At 52.6% G+C, this 27,881-nt stretch overlaps 3 long non-coding RNA genes across 5 annotated transcripts; 1 reads left to right on the plus strand and 2 right to left on the minus strand.

Annotated features, from left to right (window-relative positions):
• Window positions 1-8,404: 8,404 nt before the first annotated feature.
• On the plus strand, window positions 8,405-26,972 carry LOC137203207 (uncharacterized). 2 transcript variants are annotated; one of them, XR_010932983.1, is made up of 3 exons: window positions 8,405-8,720; window positions 11,367-11,531; window positions 13,389-26,972. It is a non-coding gene; the product is annotated as an uncharacterized lncRNA (long non-coding RNA). The 2 variants fall into 2 exon arrangements; XR_010932982.1 differs by lacking the exon at window positions 8,405-8,720 and having other exon boundaries at window positions 9,142-11,531.
• Window positions 11,910-14,386, minus strand: LOC137203213 (uncharacterized). Its single transcript, XR_010932992.1, has 2 exons — window positions 14,340-14,386; window positions 11,910-12,759 (listed from the first exon to the last, which is right to left on the minus strand). It is a non-coding gene; the product is annotated as an uncharacterized lncRNA (long non-coding RNA).
• LOC137203202 (uncharacterized) lies at window positions 20,485-26,685 on the minus strand. Of its 2 annotated transcripts, none has more exons than XR_010932981.1 (3): window positions 26,447-26,685; window positions 21,664-21,771; window positions 20,485-20,787 (listed from the first exon to the last, which is right to left on the minus strand). It is a non-coding gene; the product is annotated as an uncharacterized lncRNA (long non-coding RNA). The 2 variants fall into 2 exon arrangements; XR_010932980.1 differs by lacking the exon at window positions 26,447-26,685 and adding an exon at window positions 26,118-26,428.
• Window positions 26,973-27,881: the final 909 nt, after the last annotated feature.

Raw genomic sequence — 27,881 nt, forward strand, 5'->3', positions numbered from 1 at the left:
CAGGTGCTTTGTGACCATGGATGAAACCCATCAGGCACCCACTGCTGCGGGTGTGCTGAACCCCTGGATGCCGAATGGTGGACAGTGAAAACAGTGGGTAAGGAGAGGGCAGAGGGCCCCTGGGCAGAACGTGGCTGGGAGGAATGCTTGTTGGTGATCCCCGTCCCCCAAAAGCGGTCAGGTTAATAGTTGCAAGGATCCTTTGTCTTTGCCTTCTGTTATAGACAGAATGTTTGCATCCCCCTCAAAATTCATATGTTGAAATTCTATGCCCCAATATGATGGTGTTTAGAGGTGGCACTTTTGGGGGTGATTAGGTCATGAGCGGGGAGGTTTGTGATGTGATTAGTGTCCTTATAAGGAGAGGCCAGAGAGCTGCTTCTTCCCCCCCCACCCCCACTCTGCCATGTGGGGCACAGCAAGGAGATAGATAGCCGTCTGCAAACCCGGAAGCGGGTCTTTAACAGGAACCAGATCTGCTGGCAGCTCATCACCAGGAACACAGCCGTGGAAGGCTTCCCGGTGCCCAGACTCGACCCGGCCGCTCGGGTTCCTGAGGGCAAGGCCTATGGTCCTGCTCTCCCCACTCCCCTCCCCACTCTCCCCCTTGGCTTGGCCTGGAGCTGAGAAAGTGCTCAATGAACCTCTGCTGGGGGAGAAGCACAGAGAGGGTAAAGGAACCAGAAGCCCGGCCAGGGGCAGATGGAACACCTGGGGTGGGCACCTTTCAGGAGCACTGGAGCCAAGGCCCAGGAAGCCCAGGGCGGGAGCGGGTGGGAAGGCAAGCTGGGCAGAATGAAGACCAGTAGGGCTGGGAGGACTGATGCTGGGAGAGTACCCACCAAGAGCCACCCCCCAGCAGGGCAGAGGTCCTGCAGGAAGAGGCCCGCACAACACCTCCCAGTCAGCTGCTTCATGGAGGAAAAGTGAGCCTCAGACAGAAAGTTCTGGGTAGGGTGGGCAGATTTCAAAAGAAAAAATAAAATACAGGATGCCCAGTTAAATTTGAATTTCTGATAAACAATGAATACAATTTTTAGTATAAGTATGTCCTGTGCAATACTGACAACATACTTACACTAAAAACAATTTTCCATTGATTTTCCATTCAAATTCAACTGGTGTAGGAGTCCATTCAGGCTACTAGAAGAGAATACCATAGCCTGGGTGGCTTACAAACAACGGGCGTTTATTTCTCACAGTTCTGGAGGCTGGGAAAACCCACCATCAAGGGGCTGGCAGATTCCTGTGTGGTGAGAGCCCACTTCCTGATTCATAGACAGCCAAATTCTCCCTGGGTCCTCACCTGGCAGAAGGGGCCACCTAGCTCTCTGGAGTCTCTTTAAAAGGACACTAATCCCATTCATGAAGACTCCACCCTCATGACCTAATCACCTTCCAAAGGCCCCACCTCCTCATACCATCACCTTGGAGATTAGGATTTAACATAAGAATTGGGGGTGGGGGGAGGGGCAGGGTTGCTACATAAACATCGAGTCTACAGCGCGAGGTGTGGGCATCCAGGAGTTTCTCTGGCAACCCTAGCCTAGCGACCTGAGGGACAGGTGTCCCCTTCAACTATCCGGGCACAGAGGTGGGAGAAGGGCTCTCCCCGCTTATGCTGACATTAAACCATCATGAAAACTCCATACCCAGACTTCATGACCTCGTGCCCGAGTGCCCTGATTCGGGGGCCTTCTCTTGAGTGGGAAGCAAATCAGGGAGAAAGGAAAGGACGGCAGAGAACCCACCACTCCTGGTCACCCATCACTAGAGGGCTTGGCTGGTGACAGGCCTGCTGGCGGAGCAAGCTTGGCGGGGCTGGGGGCTCAGGAGGCTTGGGGAGCCCAGGCCGCTCTGGCTGAGGGGCCCCATGGCTCCCTGCTCAGAAGGACCATCGACCGCTCAGACCTCCCTGGCCTCTGCAGCCCTGGAACACGGAGGCTACTCCCTTCCAGCTGTGGGAATTCGCCTACTCAAGTCTGAGAAATAGGCCGATGGGCAGAACAGAGCAGCAGGGTCTGAGAAAGGGCTCCGAGACCTCTGCAATGAGAGCAGCAGCAGGTGGGGAACAGCATGGACGTGGGTGTGAGGCTGGCGCATCTTGACGGCCCTGCTGGCCCCCGAGAGCAAACACTGCCGGTGTCAGGCCCGGCGGGGCGGCCACAAGCCGGGCTCTGATGCAGCCTCCCAGAAGGAAGAGGAAATGAGTGTACAGGAGGCCTTGGCTGGGCACAGTGAATGCCTGTGTGTGTGTGCCTATCCGTGCCTGGCAGCGTGTCTGCATCGGGGAGGTGTCTGTGGGTCTGTCTGTGGGTCTCCTGTGCACACATCGTGCCCGCGGCGGGGGAACCTTTCTCCCTCCAGAGCTGTCCCCACAATTCTGCCCACGGGGGCCTAAGGAGGGGGAAACAGGCCTGCTCTGTTGCAGGCTGAGATCCTGGTGCCACCCGTCTCTTGCTGGAAGGCGTCCTGCGGGGGTTTCCTTCTGGTCCAGGAGTGCCCGTCGCCTCCATCTGCAGCAGCCTGGGGTCCGCCATGGGCAGGGGTCACTGGGGTGGGAAGGTTTGAGGTGAGTCACTCTTAGCTCCGGCCCAGACGGCTCCTCGGGCCAAATCGGCTGCTGGCCTTGCCTTGCGGGGCAGGAGTCTGGGTTTGTCTGGAAGCCCGGGTAAATAAACAGGAAATTCCCAAGCAGCTCATGAAAATGACTTTGCATCCTGTAGGGTGAAGATGCAGAGTCTTTTGGAAAAACAGGACTCATTCACACTTTCTTCCTGGGCTCACTTTTCCCCAAAGAGATGTTTTGAGAAAGTTGTGAATGGATTTTAAACACGTATGATAGAAGGACGTGGAAAGCAGACTTAAAAGGGATGCAATCCTGATTTAGGTAAAGAAAACAGTGATGCTGGGAGTTGGGGTCTGGACACCCATACCCCGAGGCAGCAGCTACCAGCCTGCAGAGAGCGTGTGTTGTCGGGTGTCGGGGTCGCGTGAGCCCGGACAAGGATGCCCGGGCGAGCGCTTCGACACCCATGGGAGCTGACTCTGCCCATATCAAAGTCAACATCAAAAGCAGAATCCTGCTTTCCGGTGGCAGACACGGGCCGTTGTGTGAGTGGACGACCCTAGACTGAAACCTGTGCTGTTTAGCGAGCGGTAGTTGTTTCTTTGGTTACAAGCACACCTTTGTCATTTGTCTTCCCCCGATTTTGAGTGCCTTTGCGGGATAGAATCCTCGGGGCAGAAGCACTGAGTCAGGTGCGTGCAAACACATGGCGAATGATGCTGCTGGTGCCGCGGGGCGTGGAGATGGGCAGAGCCAGGAGTGGCCGGGTACCAGCCACGCAGCCACCAACCTCGGCCACATACCCCAGCAGGGACCAGAGGAGCGGGGCCAGAGTGCCAGGAGAGGTGACAAGGGCCGCCTGCACCCACACCACCTGGGGGGATGGTTGCTGGAGACACACTCAGCACCTGGATGAGGCTGTGCTGACGTCCACTGCTCTCTCCCCACCCAGGACCAGGCTGAGGGGACCGAAAGGGGCACGGCTTCCATCTCCCTATTGACCCGCCGGCCCGAGGAACAGGAGGCAGCCGGAGAGGGCAAGCTGCTCTGGGACTAGGGTGGGAAGAGTGGAATTCTCCTGCGCTTAGAAGCTGTGCACGGTCAATGTGGAGCCCAGTTCAAACGTGAAGGCTCAGCCTCGGTCTTTTTCCCCTTGAGATCTGGTTCATCCTTCCCAAAGTTGGCCCCATGACTGACCCTGTCTTCTGTGTCTCACATTCTATACCCCTGCCTAGGCCAAGGCACCCAGGACGGGCGGGTGGCCACGAATGGGATTCCTAGGCCATTGGGGTCTGAGACCCATCTGCAGAGCTAGAAGGTAGCGGAAGCCTGCAGCCAGGACCCAGAGTGCCCTCTGCTGTCTCGGGGCCTGTGGGTGGGCTCCTCCCGAATAGTTACCCACCAGGGTTCTTGGCCTCCTTAATCTATAGAAATTGATAAGAGGCCAGACAAGGAATTCAGGCAAGGCTTTGTTGGGACCCCTGCTGCAGCCGTGGGGAGCGGGAACAAGTAATAGGTGTCATTGCTTGCTCAGGGGTGGCGGGGGAAGGGCTGGCTCCTTATATGGGGTGAGGGTAGAGGGGTGTGTCCAGGGGTTGGGCCGGAGGGTTGGCTTAGGTGGTCTGCCCACCCCTTTGGTGGTGTTGTGTGCAGGGGGCATGCATAGTGCCCTGCTTTTGCTCCTCAGAAGTGGCGGTTGGGTTTTTTGGTCTCTTTGTATCTTGTTGTCCATAATTTGGCCCAACTGCACATGCATGCAGTTATTTTTAGTCCCTTATAGTTTCTTTGCATTTTGTTGCTTGAGGAGACATTTGTCGCAAGTATTGCAACAAAGGGTGCCAGGTCCCAGGTCCCAGCCTGTCTCCCAATGACTCAGGCCAAGCTCCCTCCACTCCTGAATTCACTGCTGAGTATGGGCTGGTGCCACAGACAGAGCCTGGGTCTGACACACTGTGTGGTATAGCAGCCCCATTCCGATACTGGTGGGTTCAGGCCCCACGTGGATAATCAGACCCTTCATCTGGGTCCCTCCACCCAGGGTTCTGTCTTCACCTGGCACTGTCTGGAGGCCGCTTAGAGAGGACACGACGACAGCTCTTGGACCTCACGAAGACGCTGCTGTTTCCCACCCTGTGGACCTGAAACCTCCTCCTACACAACAGGAGTCTCTGGTCACATTTGAAGAGCGAGGGGTTGGATGGAGGAACAATCTGCTCCTTTAGAACTTGCAAACATTCGTACAGAGGATGTCCTCTGACCAAGATGGAATCAGTCTAGACCTCAAGGCCGAAAACACAACAGGAAAATCTATAAACACTGAAAATTACACAACGCACTTCTAAATAATCTATGCATCAAAGAGGAAGTCTCACATGAAAATTTAAAATACATGGAAATGAATGAACATCGTGATGGTTAATTTTATGCATCACTCTGACTGGGCCACAGGATGCTCCTATCTCTGGCTAAATGTTACTTCTGAATGTATCTGCTAGGGTGTTTTCGGAAGAGATTAATAGTATTTGAATTGGGACACTGAGCAAAGCAGATGGTCCTCTCCAATTTGGGTGGGCATCATAGAACAAAGAGGCAGAGGAAGATTGGATTGGCTCTCCACCTGACTGCGTGAGCTAGGGTGTTGATCTCTTCCTGCCTTCCGTGCTGCTGGTCCCCAGACCTTCAGCCTTGGACTAGAGCTCTCAGCTCTTGGACCTTTAAACTACTTTACCAACTTTCCTGGCTCTCTAACTTGTAGATGGGTGATCATTGAACTTCTCGGCCTTTGTAATTGCACGAGTCAATACTTTACAACAAATCTCTCCCTATATGTGTGTGTGTGTGTGTGAGAGAGAGAGAGAGAGAATATATTTTTTAGATGTGATTAATATTTAAATCAGTAGACTTTGAGTACAGCAGATTACCCTCCATAATATGGGTGGGCCTCATGCAATCAGTTGAAGGCCCTTTTGTTGTTGAGATGTCACACCATATACAAAAATTAACTCACAATGAATCATAGAACTAAATGAAACACCTAAGACTATAAAACTCTTAGAAGAAAATAGAAATAAATCTGCATTACCTTGGGTTAGGCTAGATATGACACCAAAAGCAGAGACAACAAAAGAAAAACATAAATTGGACTTTATCAAAATTAAATAATTTTATGCTCCAAAGGATACGAAAAAGTAAGAAGACAACCCACAGAATGGGAGGGAAAAAAACTGCACATAGTATATCTGATAAGGGACTTGCATTTAGAATACATAAAGAATTATGACGTCTCGACAGCAAAATTCAAATAACCCAGTTAAAAATGGGCAAAGGATCGGAATAGATATTTCAACAAAGAAGACATAAAAAGACGCTCAACATCATTAACCATTAGGGAAATACAAATCAAATCCACAATTAGATATCATCTCACACTTACCAGACTAGATCTGACTAGAGTGAAAGTCAGATCACGACAAGTGTTGGTAAGGAGGTGGAGACATCAGAGCCCTCATACACTGCTGGCATGAATGTAAAATGACGCCGCCACTTTGTAAAATAGTCCGGCAGTTTTTTAAATGGTTAAGGATACTTTTAAATGGCTCAACAATTCCACTCCTAGGTCTATTCCCAAAACATATGCCGACACAAATACTTATACACTGATGTTCATAACAGCCTTATTCATAGTAGGCAGGCAAACTAAATGTCCATCAACTGAAGAATGGATAAATAAAATCTGGTATATCCATACAATAGAATATTATTTGGCAATAAAAATAAAGTACCGATACAGGCTGCGAAATCAGCAGAAGTGATTCTGAATCAACTCCCACTTCTCCTTACAACACTGTAAAGCTTTGTTCAGAAACATCCATTGTCATGTGAACTTTTCTCTATCTTTTTTTTTTTTTTTTTTGCGGTACGCGGGCTTCTCACTGTTGTGGCCTCTCCCGTCGCGGAGCACAGGCTCCGGACGCACAGGCTCAGCGGCCATGGCTCACGGGCCCAGCCGCTCCGCGGCATGTGGGATCTTCCCGGATCGGGGCACGAACCCGCGTCCCCTGCATCGGCAGGCGGACTCTCAACCACTGCGCCACCAGGGAAGCCCCCCTCAATTTTCTAATGGAAGAGTTTATTTAGGGACCAGGAGCCTTTTGGGGGGATGGGTGAGTGGGTGGAGTAGAGGGAACGCCAAGACAGATGCCGCTTCCCGGGTGCCCTGGACTGGGTTTGAGCTCTTAGCGTTGAGAGTGAGGGCAGGAGCTGAGGAATAGAAGTTTCTGGAGCAATCTAGAAAAATGTCTGAGCCATGGGGTTATAGCCAGAGGTCACCTAACCTTTGAGGACAAAGTTTTGGAGGTCAGACTGGGACCCAGGAGGAGTTCTGCTTGGTCCAGGTGGCAAAGTGTGACTTAGAACTGATGGACCCCATCAGTCTTTCCACTGCTATGGGAAGACAGGCCATTTTCTGCAGAGCTCTATGTCCTTGGCAATGGAGCGGGGTGCGTGTGCATGCGTGTGTGTGTGTGTGCTCGCGCACAGTGTCTTCATAATTTGGGTATAATTTAGGTATAAGAAGGACTTGCCTATTATTTCATGGTCATAGGCTGGTGACCCGTGAGCCACATCTACATCAAATTTTAATTTTATTTTTTTTTGGCCGTGCCGCGTAGCATGCGGGATCTTAGTTCCCCAATCAGGGATCGAACCTGTGTTCCCTGCGGTGGAAGCGTGGAGTCAACCACTGGACCGCCGGGGAAGTCCCTCAAATTTTATTTTTAAAAAGACCACTTTCCTTCCCAGCATTCAAGAAATATTTATAAAAAAGGTTTATATATTGGGATCAAGAAAACCTCAATAAATACCAAAGGGCAGAAAGTGTACAGAAGTCCTAAAACCTCAGTGCAATAAATGTTCAAGTTAATAACTACAGTTTAGTCTATAAAATGCACTGTGTACAAATCATACCTCAACCTTAAAAATCTACCCACTTGAAACTGAAAATTAAAACCCTCTCCTAAATAAATGTTGGGTCACAGAAGAAATGGAAACTGCAACTAACATAGACTGGAATGATGAGAAAACTGCCCAGCCAAACTCCCAGGACGTGGCCACCGCCTGCTCTCATCACCAAGTGAGAAGCAATGAATAGAAAAGAGAAATATGATGTGAGGACTGTATTTTTAAAGGCACGCACAAGGATAAAAACAAAAGTAAATGAGTTAGAAGAGAAAAAAAATTGAGTCTTGGTAAATAATATGAAGGCCTATTCTAAGAACAGATTCATCCTGCAGACCAGGGCGTAGGGACCGGCATCCTCCTCCCAGCTGTGGGCCTCCAGCTGGGGCTCTCGAAGCCCCATCCCTTTCTGCAACTGCTCCGGGGTCAGCTGGGGTCCTTTGAGGTTGAGTGTAAATCAGAACACCCTGGACTGGGCCCCGTGGGACAGAAGTCCCAGATACCAGTTTGTCCCCCTTACTAAGTCAGCCTAATTAATTAAATTCGTCCTGTCTAATTTAACTGCCTAGTAACTCTGGATAACCAGCCTGGGTCATTTGTTCTTTGCAGAGCTCACCTCCTGAATTCTGTTCCCTCCAGTGTAAGGGCACAGAAGAGGGAACAGAGCGGCCCCACAGATCCTGGCAGCCTGTGACACCCCTCCTCCAGCCCCCACCCTCCCCCCTGCCCACCCCCAGTCTAGCCTAGGTGGCTCTGGCCAAAGAAGGGTTTCTGTCCTTGTAGAATGCCTCCTGGGGGCAGGTGGGGGCTGGGGGGGGGGAGCGTCTTCCAAACACCGCCCCCTGCTGAGCCCCAGGGGAATGTGTTTCGAAGATTCAAGAGCAAAATAAATGTCCTTGTGAAGCCACTAAGTTGGGGGATGGTTTGCTACACGACCACAGTGACTGGGAAAGTGCACTGATGTGGACACTGAAGATGAGTAAAGTCTGAATTTCCTGCTGTGTGAAGATGTAAGTGCCTTGGACTGACGCATTTATGCTTCAAAAAAAAAACCGTTGCTATTGGGATGACAGTTTATACCCCCGATACGGTGTACGTACAGTGGCTGGGGAAGAGCCTGGCGCACAGCAGGTGCTCAAGCAGTGAGCGGCTGGAGCGGCCATCACCATCGTCACCTGCGCCTCTCCCAGTGCAGGTAAGTACTCAGCAAGTGCTATTACGTGGGAATGAGCTGCCCCATCGCTGGAGCCACTGAAAAGACATCACGCTAACGTCCCTTGCTTTTTCTTTCAGCCATGCACCTCTTTCTATTAAAGGTTGGTCTTTGCAAACTGGTCTCCGGCCAGCTTCCAGGTTTAAAAATAGGTTCTGGGTGAAGCTGAGGCTGGGTGCGCTGGCTAGTGGGGGGGAGGGGGGCGTGCTAGGGGAGGGGAGCTGCTCGGTGGGGCCAGGACTGCCGGGGGAGGGGGGGCCGCAGAGGGCCGGGGGGGGTACGGGGACACGGGGGGCGCGGGGGCGTGGGCGCCAGAGGGCCTGGGGGCGCGGGGGGCGCACGGGGGCGGAGGCGCGCGGGCAGGGGGCACGGGCGTCTCCCAGTCGGCCCGCAGACGCCGCCTCCCTGGCACTTAACCGCCACCTCGGCGCCGCGCTCTCTCTGACTCGCGCTTTTCGTTTGCTCCGCGGGGCGTTTCCGGGACCGGAGAGGTCGGCGAGGTCAGCGCGGGCCCCTGGCTGCCTCTGACTGAGGGCGGCCGCGTGTGCCACAGAAGGGGCGACTGAGCGAGCGGCGAGGTTCAGAGTATCCCCAGGCGTCTGCACCCCCAGCCTGCGCCCACAAAGCCGGCAGCGGGGCGGGAGGAGGCGTCTGAGTGCCTTTGACTCGCCCAGTGGCGTAAGGCATCGACAGTTCTGCTGAAGTGGAGTCGGTGCGCAGGTGAAACTCCCTGGGCGCCAGGGGCCAGGATGGACCCCGCCTGCCCTCCAGGAGCCCCCGGTCTGTCGGGAGGCAGGCGAGCACAGACGTGGTTCCCAGATGAAGCTACAAGCGCAGGCTGCCGGAGAGTCCAGGCTGGGGTCCGCACGCTGGGAAATGTCTTCCAGGAGCACAATCCGAAACGGTGTGAAGGGATTGGTATGACCGCACCCATCCAAGAGGGCAGCGAGGCCCCACGGCAGGAACAGGACAGAAAGGCCAGGGACAGCAAAGATCCAGGGGAGAGAATTCTGGAGGGTGCTTGGTTTGCTTAGAGTTTAAGGGCGAGGGGACGTTGGGTGGGCAAGATTAACTGGCATCGACCATTAAGACCTTAGCTCATATCAGCACCCCATCAGCCAGCCAGGAATATTTGATAGCGAAGAAGGAAGGCAGGGGTGCAAATCCCGAGAGACTGAAAGAATGAGCAGACTGGGGCCATCTCAGAGCAAAGCAGGGGCTCGTATTGGCCAAGAGACTGTTAAGGTGCATTTGTCAGGAGCTCTATGCCACAGCAACAAACAGCCCCAGATCTTAGAGTCCGAGCACAGCAAAGGTTTATTTCTCACACACTTCAGATCTGCGCAACTCTTGGAGACACGATTAACCGAGTGGCAGGTGGCCCTCCAAGCTGCACCCATGCTGTGTCTCTGTCTCCCCTCGAGACCTCCTATCTGGTCATCGTGTACAGAAGAGGGAGAGTCTTGGAGAATCATGCCTCCCCCTGGATGTCACAGACAGCATTCCACTTACAGTGCATGGCCACACCAGTCACGTGACCCCTGACTGTGAGGGACTTAATAATGTCACTTCCCAAGGAACTGGAAGCAGAGGGAAACCAGGTAGGTTCAGCACCAGAGTCTCCGTCCAAAGGGCCTGAGAGCCCCAAGGACCAACTCTGCCTACACTCTGTTTTGGCAGGAAGCTGTCTCGCTCCCCAAGGCCTGTCTGAGTCATCTGTCAGCGGCATAAGTACACAACCTTCTGATTGGCTTGTTAGATGTCACATTAACAAAGTTTTGTGTAAAGTCCCTAGGATTAGCTGAATCCACCCTCAGACAGACCACCCCTCTCCTCTCCGGGTGAGGTCCCTGCTGGAAACACAAGCACCAGGATAGGATGGTGAGCAACGAATTTAGCAGGGGCGTACACTGCAGAGGTTCACGGCTGTCTGCCCAACTTCCTCTTCCCTCCTGCCCTCACAGGAGTGGGCACATGACCCCGGACTGGCCAAGCTCTGCCTCCCTGGCACAGGGGTATGTCTGGACTGGGAATACAAGCAAGGGGACCAATCAGAGTGGCCTCAAGGGCTTGAGTTCTTTTCTGTGAGGCTCTGGCTTGTCTGAATGGAGCTATTGATGGTCAGCTCGCCACTCTGACCATGAGGAGGAGCTGGCCCCAGGAAGAATCGAAAAGGGTGGGGGGAAAATAGAATTACAGAGAGAGAGCGAGAGAAAGAGAGGTTGACATAGTGACTAGGGATGCAATGTGAGCTCCTCGATCCAGCTATGCCTGAAGCTAGTAATGCAGTTACACAGCCAATTAAATTCCTCTTTTTGTTTAAGCAAGTTTGAACTGTACCTTCAAGCAATTACAAATGAAAAAAAAAAATCCTTATACAATTACTCAATGGCCTTTGGCCCCAAACCCTAACACAGAATCTTCTTAGCTGGGCTGTACTGCTAGGATCCCTCCTTCTGCTGAAGCTAGGGTCCTAGGGCCCTCCTTTTCCCTAAGGCCAAGCTGTTAGTGAACAAAGCAAGTTACGTGGCCTGGGTGTGGGAGCAGGAAAGGCCCAGGCCTTCCTACTGGGGCTGTGTTTATCCTGGGGATGTCCCTCTCATGCCCAATCTCCCTCTTTCTCTTCAGTGTCATGTCCTGTGGTTCCAGGAGTCAGGACCTGATGGAAGTGGGGTGCCCCCAGGACAGCTAGAGAGCCCCAGCTCTTCGGATATAGGGGGCACAAAGGCCAGCTGAGCAAGTCGCCTCTTCTCCCCCAGGGGAAGCACCTGGGGACCAGTACCCCACAGCAAGGTCGGTGGCTGGTGAGGGACAGGGTTTGGGGAGCAGAGACCCTTTCCAGTGATCGGGTGGAGGAGTTCCCAGAAGGTCACGGGAGATCACAGCCACCCACATGCGGGCTCGTGGGCTCGGAGCTCGCACAACTTCTGTCTCAGGCTTCGTTCCAGGCCTATGGGATCCCGCTCCTCTGACCCATTCTTTCCACATCCGCCCTTTGCACAAGGCTCTGATGTCTGGTGGCCTGTCCTGGCTGCCTCAGACCTGCAGCCTTAGCCCCCAGCCCCTGCAGAAGACCAGGTTCCAAGACCTAACCATGGAGCCCAAGGTCTAGGAGGTACAGTGGCCAGATACAGGACACTTTTGCAACACTAGGGCCATGCTGATACTAAAAATGTATTCGTTGTTTATTTGAAATTCAAGCATAACTGGACAGCCTATATTTTTATTTGCTAAGCGTGGCAGCAGTAGTGGGAGGAAGCCCCGGCAGGGAGCGGGGCTGAGGTAGAAAAGGATCCCAGGCTTGCCTCCTGCCAGCTCTGTTTCCCCAGGCTGCGCCCCGGCCTGCCCCCACCCCACAGATACTTGGGCTCTGAAGCAGCCCTTAGGCCAGCATCACCCTCCCTTACATGGGGAGCTGGAGATAGCTGCAGGGGCACCCAGAGCAAACCCCAGCATGAAGGAAGACAGCTGCCCCACCGACATCCCCCGCCCCGGTCACCTGCCAGGCCCCTCTGACCGGCAGATCCTCTTCCATGCGGGCGACAGCCCTGGGCCATGACCCTGTGAAACCTCACAGCAGCCCTAGGGGTATTAAACGGCTGAGTGTATCTCTAACCTGGCCCAGTGACTGTGTTTCCGTGGAGCTGGGGCTCTCTAGCAGTCCTGGGGCCACCCCACTTCCATCAGGTCCTGACTCCTGGAATCTTGCCCTTGTCCACAGTCCATGTCAGGACCCAGGGGGGAACCAGCACCTCACGGATGGCTGGGAACCAGGGCTGGTAACCACACGTCTGGCTGAGCTGGGCAGGGCAGCCTGCACTCTGCGGCCCCCGTACTGCGCCTCTTCATGGTTGCTTAATCCACCGCAGCAGGCTTGAGTCAGTGGTCCCTGCGATGGGACCTGAGCTCTGGGAGGGTGGCAGCTGGATATCTAGTTCCATCACTGCCTGCAGAGCCCTGTAAGAATGTGTCCATCACAAAGGGCTCCGTGAACACTCTCCCAGACGGGCATCACTGTCACCTGGTGTGGAATAAAGGGGCGTCTCAGCCACGAGGAGGGCGCAGCAACCCTGGGCCACGCTTCTCTGAACCAGCCTCTTGGGTCCCTACCCCTGCGCCCGCGCACACACGGGGCTGCACCTGGGTGAACTGACACCTCGCCCACCTTTAACTCCTCCCGCCCTCTGCGGTGGGTGGGGCTACCGGGCCTCTGGTCCTCGTGGGAATTCGTGGGAATTAGTAAGAAGCACCTCTGCCCTGAGCACCTCCTGCCCTGCGAGGTGTGATAAACGCGCTCCTGCGAGCTGTGAACGGAGCTGGCTGTGCTTCGATCATTATCACCATCACCCATATTTAGAGGAAATGGGGGCTCGCTCGGAGGGGTGGCGAGTGCTGTATGTTGCCACATGGACACCTGTCTTTGGGGACATGGCCTCGAGTTCCTCCTACCTGGACGCCCCTCCTCAAACACTTGGCCCCCTAGGAAACCCCAAGTCCGGCGTAGCACTCCGAGGCCTGCCACGTGGTCAGGGCCAAACCTTCCTGCCCTCAGGCCCAAAGCGTGCGCACGCCTGACTGCGTGGAGTGCAGGTGCCCGGGGACTGGGTGCGGGACTCTGGGGCCCCACAAACACAACTCCTTCCTTTTCAGTGCCTGCCAAGCATCAACTGTGACCCACTGATGTGTTGGACACAGCTCGGTGCAAGGCAGCCAGCAGAAGACGGAGCAGATCGCACACTGAGTACGTCACGCTTAGGGTGAGTGGACGTTGTTTCCTAAAATTTGCATCAGTTACAGATACACATATATGTTTGTGTGCGAGCATCTATACAGAAAATGCGTGTGTATCACAGGAGGGGTGAATGTGGGGTGAGTGTTTTTTCTGAAAATTGTCTCCATGAGAGATAAATGTTTGTATTTTGTATACACATGTACACACATTATACACCCATGCGTATATACACGTGTACCCTCGTGTGTGTATGGGGTTGCCATGTGAATTGCATCGTCTCCCGTGAGCCACAGACAACGAAGTTGGAGAAACTCTCTTGTATTCTGTTTACTTAAAGAGAAAGAAAAACAAGTCAAAGTTCCCTTGACTTCTCAGGAAACAGGCAGCACATGCTTTTAGTGCAGGCTCTGAAGGTTAAGGGGGGAAGCCTGTGTCCCCAGCTGCCACAGGCACTGGAAGGCATGTTGGCGTCGCCCGTGGACATCCAGGAAAGCACTTGGACCTAGGAGGCAGGAAACCTTGGCTCCGAGACCGCGGCCGATACTCCAGCTTCCTGGATCCTCCATGTTTCTTACCTGCCTGTGTCTTGACGCTGATTTGAGCCTAAGCATGATATCACACGTGAAGGTCCTTACCTGTGGCCCTAAGGAGACCCTCCTTCCTTCTCATTCTCACAAGCAGAGGTTTTTAACTTGCAGAGAAAACCCAAGGCATCCCCGACATGCACTACAGTGACAAAGGCCTCTTAGAACCAACCCCACCCCCCTTGCACGCAACTCACAAAGGAACAAGACAGAAACTTAAAATAAGCAACAACAACACACAGGGAACCCGCCCAGTCCCTCAGCCAGGGAGCGTAAGATACACACAGGAAGGAAGTGGCTGGGGGATTCAAAGAGGCCGAGCTGCGATGTCTCAGGAAAGGAATATTTTCCAACCAGCCTGCCCCATCTGTGGTTGGGAACAAGGTTTCAGACGCAGCCTTGTCCAGTGCCCCCTCCTGGACCCCCCACTGGCAGTCTAGACACAACAGTGAGGCCAGATCCACACAGGAAGGCACCCAGCGGGCCCAGCAAACCTGTTCCCACTGGTCCTCGGGCAGGCAGGCGTGGGCGGCTGCGCAGTCTGAAGGGCTGAGGGAAGACCTCCAAGGAGCTGGTTTCTCCGTGTGCTCCCTGCGACTGACTCACCCACAAACCTGTTTTTGATTTCTCATCAAAACCAGCTTCAGGCCCCGACAGGTCCAGCCCCCTGGAGGGTGTCACTCCCTAGCAGAATCCCTTCGACACCCCTGCGACCCGGGAGGGCACCCCTGCAGGACCCGGCTCTAAGCCTGTCCTGCCTCTGCCACCGCCCACCCAGGTCCGGGCTCACTGGGTGACCAGCACCCTATTTGTCTATTCTCTTTGTTCTCTTTGTTTGTGCCCTTCCTCTCTGCCTTCCATCCGAGAGCCCATTCCCATCCCCAGCGCCTAGCTCAAGGCCACTTCCTCTGCGCACCCTCCCTGACTCTCCCTTGCTTGGACCAATCTGGCGTTTTACCATCACGGCAGCCGTACGTCCAGCTGTGTGAGCCTGAGCAGGTTGATGAACTAACTCCCTGAGCCTCCTTCCCCGTCTGTAGGACGGGGATAATCAAGTTGCCAGCTGGGGCGAGATCATGGCAGCAAGGCACTGAGCCTGTGAGTGGTGCCCCAGGGCTCCATCAATGTCAGGTCCAGCAGTCATGAGGATAACTGGCCTTCCATCCTCCGGCAGGCGTAATCTCTCTGCAGTAGGACTCATTGGCCCTCCCTCCATTTTCCCTTAGTGCCTATAGAATCGTCCCTGCATACAGCAGGTGCTCAAAAAAGAAAGGTGAGGGGCAGTGTCTCCTAGCTGTCTGGGTCCTGGAGACCCTGCAGCGGGGGAGGCAGCTAAGAGCCGGAGGGTGGCAAACAGCACCCCTTGTGGGAGGGGCAGGAGCAGCTGGGGTGGCCACACCTCGGCTGCTGGGGGCCAACGTCCACTGCCTGGCGCCCGAGACATTGGTCAGCGCCGGCCCTCCTCCAGCCAGGCAGGGGCCACGCTGCGTACATACCCAGGGCTTGGGAAGACCTCGCAGGTTGAGCACGCAGTGTGGGTGTGCCTCTGAGTTGACGTTCCCTGGGCCCCTTGAAGTTTCTAGAATCCAAGCCCCCAGGCTGGATGGGCATCCCCACCCCTGACCTTCAGCAGGAAGAAACCAAGCACACTCGCCCACAGAGGCCAGAGCTGACCAGGTGCCTGCAGGGTCAGAGGCTGGCTTCTCCTTTTCCTCCTCCAGAGGCCAGCGAAGGAAGGAATATGAAAGGCTGGCGTTCCGGGGCCCTGCAGTGGGCTCAGGCAGAGGGTGATGGTGTTGAGGTCACTTCGAATTTCCAGGTGGAGGCTCTGTTCCTCAAGTTAAAACAAACACTTTGTTCTTGAGAATTTCAGGACAGAGAATTGTTGAGGGTTTCTGGCTTTAACCAAATGAATGGGCTGTTCTCAGGCCTGTGAAATAGAGAGGCCCGAAAGACCAAGGCCGAGAGGGTGCCAGGACCTGAGCAGACCAGCAAGGCTGGCCTTGGACCTTTTGGCCCAGCACCAGGGCCCGAGAAGAGGGGTGAAAGAAGGGTTTTGGAGGGGAATCTCAGTGGGGTGGACCCAGGGGATCATGTTTCCCTGGTGATCAAAGGTGAGGACCTAGTCACCCCACGGGGCACGAGCCACAGCCCAGGGCCTGAAATCTAGAGTCGTGCTGGGGCTCACCCGGCCCTCCCATCGAGCGGCTTCTCGGCCCCGGTTCTTCTGGACGTCATGCAGGGTCCCCTGATCCACTAGCTCTCCTCTCTCCCCTGTAATCTCCTCTCTCCTCTGGCCTCCTCCCTCCCCAGCTCCTGCCTGAGAAAAGAGGCAGCAGAGAGAAATTCTGAGACCTCTGCCTGCCTGCCCTGTGCTCAGAACCTTCTCTCCTGGCCCATCTGGGGTACAGCGCACCCTCCATGGGTACACCTGGGATGGAGTTGCAGATTTACCGGGTTTACCCTCCCTCCCGAAACTACCAACACAACCAGACAAACTTGTGAACAACAGGACATCAGGTGAGGAAGGATGGCAGTCCCTGGGAGGTGGGAAACAGATGGGTGAGTCCTGTGATGGCCTGCTCCCTTCCTGAGAGGCTTATGGGCTACAGAGCAGACAGGGGGGTTCCTGGACAAACAGAGAAGGCTCCCCAAGTTCAAGAGATGGAGCTGGACATCCAGGGAGATAAAGGCAATTAGGGTCTTCAGGACAGAGGACCCCTAAGGAGACTGCTGCCAGGAGAGAGCCCTGGTGATCTGCTGAGGGTTCCCCGGGGCACTCACATGCGTCTGTGAAGAGCGCCGTAAGTGGGGAGAGACTAGTGCCCGGTGCCCACATGGGGCTCTACCAGCCAGACCAGAACCTCAGATTCACTGAGTATCGGGATAGGGCTCAGGGGTTAACCCAGACTCTTCAGTCTGGACTGAGCACAGCTCCAAACTCACCCAACAAATCACAAAAGCAAGACCAGAAACAATCAAACAATTTCTAAGTAACTTACTTGTATCTCAGAAAAAAACTCAAGAATATTTCTCAGAATACAAAAATATCAAGCCTCCAACCTGGTAAAATCCACAACACCTGGCATCCAATTAAAATGGACTTGCTACGGACTTCCCTGGTGGCGCAGTGGTTAAAAGACTGCCTGCCAATGCAGGGGACACGGGTTCGATCCCTGGTCCAAGAAGATCCCACATGCCACAGAGCAACTAAGCCTGTGCACCACAACTACTGAGCCCGCGTGCCTAGAGCTCGTGTTCTGCAACAAGAGAAGCCCCCGCTCACCACAACTAGAGAAAGTGCAGCAATGAAGACTCAACACAGCCAAAAAATAAATAAAATGTTTTTAAAAATGGACTTGCCAAAAAACAATTAAAAATTTAAAAAATAAATAGATAAACCAAGGGAAAAAATGTAAAAACAAACAAACAAAAAATAGAATGACCTTGCCTACAAAGAAGCAGGAAAACACGTTCCTAAGGAGGAGAGCTGGGCCTGATCGGCTGGCCAGAGCGGCTTGTGTGGGTCTCCCGTTGCAGAGCACAGGCTCCAGACACGCAGGCTCAGCAGCCATGGCTCACGGGCCCAGCCGCTCCGCAGCATGTGGGATCTTCCCGGACCGGGGCACGAACTCATGTCCCCTGCATCGGCAGGCGGACTCTCAACCACTGCGCCACCAGGGAAGCCCCCTATAATATGTTTTGAAACCAGGAAGTGTGAGGTTTCCAGCTTTGTTTTTCTTTCTCAATAGTGTTTTGGCTATTCAGGGCCCTTAGAGATTCCAAAGGAATCTTAGTATGTTTTTTTTTTCTATTTCTGAAAAATATGCCATTAACATTTTGATAGTGAGTGCATTAATCTGTAGATTGCTTTGAGTAATATGGACATATTAGCAATATTAAGTCTTCTAATTCATGAACACAGGATGTCTTTCCATTTATTTATGCGTTTAATTTCTTTCAGCAGTGTTTTGTAGTTTTCAGTGTACAGTCTTTCATCTTCTTGGTTAGGTTTATTCCTAAGTATTTTATTATTTTTGATGCATTGGAAATAGTATTGTTTTCTTAATTTCCTTTCAAGGTTGCTCACTGTTAGTGTATAGAAATGCAACTGATCTGTGTGTGTTCGTTTTGTATCCTGCCACTTTGCTGTATTCATTTATTTTATTAGGTCTAACAGGGTTGGGGTGTGTGTGTGTGTGTGTGTGTGTGTGTGTGTAGTATCTTTTTTTTTTTAATATAAATTTATTTATTTATTTATTTGGCTGTGTCGGGTCTTCGTTGCTGTGCACAGGCTTTCTCTAGTTGCGGTGAGCATTGCGGTGCACGCGGGCTTCTCATTGCGGTGGCCCCTCGCATTGTGGAGCACGGGCTCCAGGCATGCAGGCCTCAGTAGTTGAGGCACGCGGGCTTCAGTAGTTGTGGAGCACGGGCTCAGTTGCTCCGCGGCATGTGGGATCTTCCCGGACCAGGGCTCAAACCCGTGTCCCCTGCACTGGCAGGCGGATTCTCAACCACCGAGCCACCAGGGAATTCCCTGTGTAGTATCTTTAGCGTTTTCTACATATAAGATCATGTCATCTGCAAATAAAGATAATTTTACTTCTTCCTTTCCAATTTGGATGCCTTTTATTTCTTTTTCTTGCCCAGTTTCCCTAGCTAGAACCTCCAGTACAATGTTGAATAAATGTGACAGAAGTAGTCTTGTTCCTCATCTGAGGGGGAAGCGTCCAGTCTTTCACTAAGTATGATACTAGCTGTGGCAGTTTCACAGATGCCTTTATTGGGTGGAGGCAGTTCCCTTCTGCTCTTAGTTTGTGAGTATTTTTATCATGCAGGGGTGTTGGATTTTGGCAAATGATTTTTGAAATGTTCATGTGATTTTTGTTTTTTATTCAACTGACCTATTGTATTATATAAATTTTCAGATGTTAAATCAGCCCTGCGTCTCTGGATAGTTTCTTGGTCATGATACGTAGTTCTTTTTATTTGTGGCTGGATTTGGTTTGCTCTTATTTTCTGGAGGATTTTTGCATCCATATTCATAAAAGATATTAGTCTATCAGTTTCTTTTCTTGTGATGTCCTGTCTGGTTTTGGTACAAGGATAATACTGAACTCATAATAAATTGGAAAGTGTTCCCTCCTCTTCTATTTTTTAAAGTGTGTGAAGAATTGGTATTAATTCTCCTTTAAATGTTTGGAAGGTGCTAGGGTCTGAATGTTTGTGCCCACCCCCACCCAGTTCACATGTTGGAATCCTTACTCCCCATGTAATGATGTTAGAAGGTGGGGACTTTGAGGGGTGCGTAGGTCATGAGGGTGGGGCCCTCATCAGTGGGAAAGCTTATACAAGAGGACCCACAAAGAATCCTCGCCCCTTCCACCATGTGAAGATACAATGAGAAGTCTGCAACCTGGAAGAGGGCCCTCACCCAACCATGCTGGCACCCCAGTCTCAGACTTCCAGCCTTCAACTATGATAAATAAATTTCTGTTGTTTATAAACGACCCAGTCTGTGGTATTTTGCTGTGGTAGCCTGAACAGTCTAGGACTGTAGAATTCAGCACTGAAGCAATCTGGGCGTGGGATTTTCTTCATGGGTAGTTTATATTATTATTATTGTTATTATTAATTTAATCTCTTTCTTATAGTTATATTCAGATGATCTATTTCTTCTTGAGTCAGTTTTGGTAATTGGTGTCTTTCTAGGAATTTGTCGATTTCATCTAATTTACCTAATTTGTTGACATACAGTTGTTCATAGTATTCCTTTATAATCCTTTTTATTTCCATAAAGTTGGTAGTACTGTCCCCTCTTTCATTTCTGATTGTAGTAATTTGAATCTTCTCTCCTTTTTGTTCTTAGTCAATCTAGCTAAAGGTTTGTCAATTTTGTTGATCTTTTCAAAGAACCAGCTTTTGGTTTCACTGAATTTGTCTATTGTTTTTATATTCTCTGTTTCATTAATTTCTGTTCTGGTCTTTATTTATTTTCTTCCTTCTGCCCACTCTAGGTTTATTTCACTCTCCTTTTTTCAGTGTTTTTAGATGGAAGGTTAGATTACTGATTTAGAGGTCTTTCTTCTTTCTTAATATAGGCATTTAAAGCTATCAATTTTCCTCTAAGCACTGCTTAAGCTGAATCCTCATAGTTTCTGAGCTCCTCTTAGACACATTTTGGACATCCTGGATGATGCCACACAACTCTTAACTTTCTCTCACGTTTTTCATCTTTTTGTCTTTTTGCCCTAGTCTGGGAAGTTCCTTTGACTCTATTTTCCAGCCCTTCTCCTGATTTTTGTTTTGTTTTGACAATCATATTTTTAATCTCTCTGAACTTTTTCTTGTTCCCTGATTTTTCCTTTCTCTAGCTTCCTGTTCTTGTTTTGTGAATGCAGTACCTCCTCAAATATCTCTGAGATGTTAATTATGATTTTTAAGTTCTGCTCATTGCCTTTATTATCTCTATCTTCCCAGGACAGCTGTTACTTGGTTCATCCAGGTCCTTCTCTCGCGGCGACTGTTTTCCTTGGTTGCCAGTTTGCATGTACAGAGGAGAGACAGACTGAGGCGTGCGGACAGCGGGCAAAGCTCTCCTCTGCTGTCTGGGTCTGTTTCCTCAGCCGGCCTCACCCCTTCCTGGGAAGGCTGGCTCCAGTTCTGTCCACAGAGTGACTCATAACCGGCAGCCTTCAGTGGAGGGTGCTGGACCTCCTCACCCCACAGAGACCTGGTGAATGAGGGTGGTACTAAGCCTGCTTCCAAGGTCACTTCTGAAGGCAAACCCAGCACTGCTAGCCACGTGGTGGAGCCTGGGTTCAAGGCAAGCAGAGTGCTCACCCCACTGTTCTGTGGACAATTCCCTCCACCAACGCTCCCCACCCCCCCAGCAAAGCCCCTGGCCCATCCTGTTCACAAACGGCAGACTCTGAGCTCACAGCCTCTCCGGGTGCTGGGGAGGGTAGCACCTCTACCCAAGCTGCCTCTTGTACATGTACTGAGCTACAGTCTCCTCCTCCTTGGTTTATACATCAATATAATCATGCCTGTTTTTTATTTTCTGGAAGTATATCTGTCAGGAGTCCTCCCACCCTCTTCTCGTGTCTGCTTGGCATTGTGCTAAGTTGCCGTTTCCAGGGGGGTTGGAGAGGGGAGGGAAGTAAAAGGGTGCTCAGTCTGCCCCTGGACACCTGAGCTGGCTCAGTTCTCTCATGTGTCTGTAAGTCCCAGACACATGCCATTGTCACCATAGTCATGATAACAGGGCTGTGTGTAGGAGGCCTCATCCCTGACAAGACCAGAGTCATCCCACAATAAACAGCCTGAGCTTAGCTACGGTGCTCCAGTGCAGTGAGATCACGTATAACCATTGGCTGACGTGTTGTGCGAGAACTGTAATTGACTCCAAATGCTCTGAGAGGGGTGTAGCGGTTAGGACTGTCTTTAGCTGTGGGTGAAAGATACCCTAAAACAACAGTGACTTAAACAAGACAGAAGTTACTCCACGTGGGAGGAGGAAGGTCTGCTAGGGAGGGTGCGGCATGTTGAGGCTCAGGCTCCCCCCCTCCCAGGCTCGGCTGTGTGCGGCTTCCATTCCCAAGATTACCTCATGGTCCATGGTGACTGCTCCAGCTCCAGCCATCATGTGTACCTTCCTGCCAGCAGAAGGAGAAAGAGGGATGAAGGGCTTGCCCACTCTTTTTTAAACTACTTCCTGGAAAATAAAATAAAAAGAAATAAAAATTAAAAACTATTTCCTGGAATAGAAGTTCCTCATGGTGCTGCCACTCACACTCCATTGGCCAGAACCGGTCCAGCTAGCAGTGTGCCACGCTCAAAACCAAGGGTACCACTATTAAGGGAGGAGAAGATATGGTGGGGCCCGCTGAGGGAGCCCAGGCAGGCACCACGTACCTCCCCAGCGGTCTGCGTGTCCTGGGTACTCGGGAACAGCCACTGTCCATGGCTCAGGTGGTCTGGTCACTCCTCACCTCCTTTGCTATGGTCTGAGCATTGTGTCCCCCCAGTGTTGGGAATCTGTACACCCAGTGCAATGGTGTGTTGGTGGGTGCTTCGGTCAGGAAGGTGGAGCCTTCCTTAGAGATTATTCATTCGAGATTATAAGAGACCCAGAGCTCCTTGGCCTCTCCATTCCGCCTCGTGAGGACACAGTGAGGAGTCTGCCACCCAGAAGAGGGCCCTCACCCAACCCTACAGATACCCTGATCTGAGACTTCCAGCCATCAGACAGAGAGAAATACATTTCTTTCTTTTTTTTTTTTAACGTCTTTATTGGGGTATAATTGCTTCACAGTGTTAGTTTCTACTTCAGAACAAAGGGACTCAGCTATGCATATGAGAAATACATTTCTTTCTTTTGTTTTTAACGTCTTTATTGGGGTATAATTGCTTCACAGTGTTAGTTTCTACTTCAGAACAAAGGGACTCAGCTATGCATATGAGAAATACATTTCTGTTGTTCATAAACCACCCAGTCTGTGGTACCTTGTTACAGCAGCCGGAATGCATGATGACACCCTTTTCTGGGCCTCCCATTCTCTGTCTAGAGACAAGAATTCTGGGCCCAGAGTTTTCGTTCCATTACTTGCCGGGCACCCAGTTTCATTGTAGCCTTGGCTTTGAATTCGTCACCCAGCCTTACCAAGCCCGGAGTGAAGGATCTTCCCCAGGGTGGTTACTGGCAGAAGAAGCACTAAAAGAATCAGGGACTTCTGTGTCCCCAGACGTCATGGGGGACATGACTGTTGGAGTTGGCAACAGCGCTGTGCAGAGAAAGCAAACGGAAAACGGCCTGCAGCCGCCCTTCCTCCCGTCCTTGGGCCCTTTGCGCTGCGCCTCGGTTCTGCTGGAAGCAGCTGGGCTTCCAGGGCCCTGAGAAAGAAGGGACAGTTCACGGGGATCCTGGCGCAACCCCCCGGCCCGAACCCCCAGTGCAAACTTTTCCCAAAGTAGCTTCCCCACATTTCGGGTCCCATGTTTGGATGAGGCCTCAGACACCGGCGTGGGCTGGGCCAGAGCAGCGTCCTCCTCCCGGGAAGACCTGCCCCATAGAGAATTCCAGACAACCAGCTGTCTGGTGCCTGACTCCCCAGCTCTACCCTGAGCTTCCTGCCGTCGGGGAACAGCTCCCCATCCACGGTAGCAGTCGGGAACTTGTGCTCACTGGCGGGAGGAGGGGAGTGCTGGGTCCTGCCTGGTCGGGGGGTGGGGGCTGGATTCAGCCCCCTCTCCTCCTGCATTGAGACTTCACACCTCCCCTGACTGGAGCTGCCTTTCCAGGGCCTTTGTCCTCTGGGGCCACCTGGGGGACCTGGGCCCAAAGTCTCGGCCCATCATCACCTCCATGGCCAGTGATCCCCGTCCCCTGCACACTTTTAAGCAGCACCTCTGTGGAGCAGGTCCTGGCCTGGCTCCGTGTCTCACCTCAACCTCTTCCTCTCAGAGGATGGCAGAGGCCCGCCTCCCTGCTCTGGGGTCTCTTCCGTGGAGAGGCCAAGGGCCTGCCCAGGGTCCAGAGTTTGGGGACAGGCAGAGCCAGGAGGGGAACCGCATCTTGGTGCTTCTCTGCCCTGCCTGCCGGCTTCAAGCAAGACGGTCCTGAGGGTGCCTCCAGGAAACTGCCCACGCAGAGAGCTCCAGGTTGCATCCTGGATGTGCGGCATCCTCCCCGCTATAGCGGACACCAGTGCCGCTCTCCCGTCTCCCACCCCTCCTCTGGGGCAAATCGCATTTTCCAATCAGCAGATCTCCTACAGAGCAGGCTCTTCTTGCACCCAGCGTTGGCCCTCCTCCTGCACAGAGGTGGGCCTGTGTTCCCTGCTCCTGATCCGGGCAGGGTGCCACCCCGGGGTAAGTGAGGCCAGGTCACAAAGGATGAGATGGTCTCTACCTGTCTCTCTTGGGACCGTCCCCTTTGAAAGGCAGCCTCCCTGCTGTGAGGAAACCAAAGCTGCCCCGAGGCCATCTGGAGCCTCCTCGTGACCGTCCCAGAGGCACGTGAGGTGGTGACTCTTCAGATGACTCCAGCCCTGAGCCTGGTGTCCCCTCCCACCGCGGCCGCTGACGTCACCCTCCTTGCTGGGTTTGATGTGGAAACTCGGCTTCTGCGCACCAGTGCCAAATCAAATCTCGGAGACAGAGTTCAGGTGAAGTAGAAAAGAATAGCTTTACTGCTTTGCCAGGCAAAGGGGGACATGGCGGGCTCATGCCTTCAGAACTGTGTGTCCCAAGCCCAGGGGGATTTGATGAGTCTTATAGCAATGGTTCAAAGGAGGGGTTGCTGATAAGGAACAGGGTGTGTGCAGGGCCTGCACTCCTTTAACCTGGCCTCGGGTGGTCTCCCGATGTGTTTCTGTGGTTCTCGAGTTTATCAAACTGTGACCTCCTCTCTGGAATGAAGAATGCTTCATCAGATAGTTAACATCTTCCATTTGTTGGGGTTTAAGTCTGCAGAAGAGCTCAAAGATATTGTTACGTGTATCCCTTGAGGGGGAACCAGGACCCTTTCCCAAGGCTACGCTATTGTTTCTTGGCTATTTCTCTCTTGTCTCTTCATCTCCTCCCTTCCCTGATTAGCAACCGTTTGAATCTGCCCTTTGGAACTCAGGGAAGGTCATGGAGGCTGGAGCCTATTCCCTACAAACAAGAAACAGGGGACACAGAAAGGCTTCCATGCCCAGGAACCCCACAGGGTCCTGCTATGTTAAATGTTCTTTTCCAAATCCTGACCTTCAACATCCAGGAGCACAATAAAATGATCTAAGCTGCTGTGTTTGGGGGTAACTTGTCATCACCAGCAGCAGTAACAGAAATGGCATCTTTCTCTTACAGAAACGTAACATCTCTTGCTCTCTGGTTGCATCTTCCTGCCCACCCACCATGCCCCCCACCCCAGAATCACATGTGGCCATGTGACTAGCTTTGGACAATCAGCCTGAGTGGAAATAATGTGTGACCGCATTTAATTGCTGGCCTTGACTCTGTCCCTCTTCTGAAGGCACGAGTGACAGTGCCATCTCTGTGGGTCACATCGAACATACAACAGGAACAAAACCCAAGCCTTTTATTTTCAACTGCTGAGATTTGGGGGTCATTTGTTACTATGCCATATCATGTCCTGACCGATACACACTGTGTTCTGAACACTGTGCCTGGCTCAGAGGAGCTCATTGCTTACGGTCTGAACACCTGCACGAGGACAGCAGTGTCCAGTGTCCTGTCCCCCACCTGTCCCATCTCACAGCTCTCACATCAGACTCAGGGAAGCCACTCTCAACTCAGAGCTCGCCCATTTCCACTTTTCCACCGCCAGCAGAACATGCTGCTGGGCTCACCCCAGCTCCAGTCCGGCCCCCGGAGGCAGCGGCCTGAGGCACAGGGCCCTCTGGGTTCAGGGAGCAGAGTGGCCTAAGAAACCAGAGGAAGGATGGAGACCTGGGAGCCTGACAACTGAGGTCAGGTTCCTGCAGTGCCCTCCAGCGGTGTGGCCAAGGGCAAGTCCTCCACCTCCAAGCCTCAGTTTTCTCATTTGTAAAATGGGCACGATAATGTCAGTGTGTCAGTCTATAACAGAACACCCCAGTGTACACAGGGTGTTATACGATACCATGTTATGCATAGAGTGACTTATAAACATTTATTTCTCACAGTTCTGGAGACTGGAAGTCCAAGATCGAGATCCTGGCAGATTCAGTGTGTGATGAAAGCCCCCTTTTTGGTTCACAGACAGGTGTCTTCACTGGTGAAAGGGGCGAGGGCTCCACCTTCATGACCTTATCACCTCCCAGGGGCCCCACCTCCTCATACCTTCATATTGAGGGTTAGAATTTCAACATATGAATTTAGAGAGGACACAAACACTCAGTCCAGAGTACATAGCCTTTCCCTCCCAGGGTATTAGGAGGATTAAATTCCCCTGGGAAGGCCTCGCCCAGGCCGGCTGCACTGGGCGGCACCCAGCCAGTCCTGGTCCCCGCTCCAGAGGGAGAGGTGTGGGCCCCAGCCAGCTGCCCTCAGAGCAGGCGGCCCATCAGTCCTTACCTCCTGGAGCCCATGCCCTGCTTCACTCAGGCAGCCTGGATGGGCCGCCTGGTGCGGGTGAGCAGAGCTCTCAAATAGCGCTTCTTCCCTGCAGTGACGGGGAGGTCAGTAAGGTGATGGCAGCGGCACGCTGTCAGGTGCTCAGGCCCAAATCTCATCTCCCCTCTTTCTCTCACAGGCCACGTCCACCAAACCCAGCCATTGGTCCCTCCACAGTGTGGCCGGCATCCAACCACTGTCAGTCACTCACACACACACACACACACACACACACACACACACACACACACACACACACACACACACACACACACACACACACCACTTACCCTGCTCCAGGACCCGCCTCCTGCCTGGTCTTCCTGACTAACCCCACCCCCCTTCACCCTGCACACAGCAGAGTGAGCCAGTTTAAACCCACGTTGGGGCTCCTGGCATGGTTCCCAACATCAAGCCGTTCTTCAATTCTCAGCGGATGACTGGATGTCCTGCAAATTTGTTAGGGAACTGTTGACGGAAACCACCCGCCATGGCCAGGCCCGCTTGCCTGACTTGTCTCACAACAGGTCGTGAGGAATTTGGGAGGGGCCAAAAGAGGGAGGAGACAACCACCCTCCCAGAGTCCTTTGTGCTGGAATCCATCTTGGCTGAGAGATGCGCGCACCACCAGGAAGGACCCTGAATCACCAAATATGGGCCACGCAAGATGATTGGCCAGAGACAACCCGGAAACTAACCCTATCACCATGAAACCCGAGACTGCGAGCCACGTGGAGAGCAGTCCTCCTGGGTTCCCTTACCCTCTGCTCTCTGCCCGGGCGCCCCTTCCCAATAAAGTCTCCTGCTTTGTCAGCACGTGTGTCTCCTCGGACAATTCATTTCCGAGTGTTCGACAGGAGTCCACTCTCAGGCCCTGGAAGGGGTCTTCCTGCAACAAATTTACTTCCATTCTGACGTCATCTACCAGGAGAAGCACAAGATCCCACAGGTTAGGGGCTCACTCCCACAGGAGAGCCCCCACTGCAGACTCCAGTCCCAAGCCCAGGCTGTCATCTGTGCTTCTGACCACCTGGCTGTAAATTGGAGGTTCCCAAGACCCACTCTTCAGGTTCAATTAATGTGCTGGAGCAGCTCACGGAACTCAGAGGAACATTTACCTACAAGCACCAGCTTAATATAACTGGTGTATAAAGGCTACAGATGACGAGGTACATCGGGCAAGGGTCTGAGTGCAGAAGATTCTGTCCCCATGGAACTGGGGTGCATCACAACCTGGTATGTGGACATGCTCACCAACCCCTGAGCTCATCCCATCTGCTCGTTCATGAGTTTTTATGGAACTTAATCTGCAGCCCCAACTCCCTTGGCGGGGGTGGTCAGCAGATGGGGCTGAAACTTCCAACCTTCTAATCCTTTGGTCTGCTGGTGACCGGCCCCACCCTGAGGGGATCTAGGGCCCCACCCTAAGTTACCTCATTAGCATAAACTCCTGCTCAGGAGGGATCCTTAGAAGGAACAGAAGCCGCTCTTATCACTTGGGAAATTCCAAGGGTTTAGGAGCTCTGCTCTAGGAATCAGGGACAGGACCAGATACATTACTTGTTATCCCACAGGGCCCGTCCCCCTCTGCCCTCCTCCCACCCACACGCCAGGGTCCTCCACCTCCTGAGCTTGCCTTTGCCCTTCTCTGCCTGGAAACTCTGCCCGGGTATCTGCCAGGCTCCCTAGCTCACCTTGTTCAGGTCCTTGTTTAAAGGTCACCTG

The sequence above is a fragment of the Pseudorca crassidens genome, chromosome 1 (genome assembly GCF_039906515.1).
Source record: "Pseudorca crassidens isolate mPseCra1 chromosome 1, mPseCra1.hap1, whole genome shotgun sequence".
Taxonomy (NCBI): Eukaryota; Metazoa; Chordata; class Mammalia; order Artiodactyla; family Delphinidae; genus Pseudorca; species Pseudorca crassidens.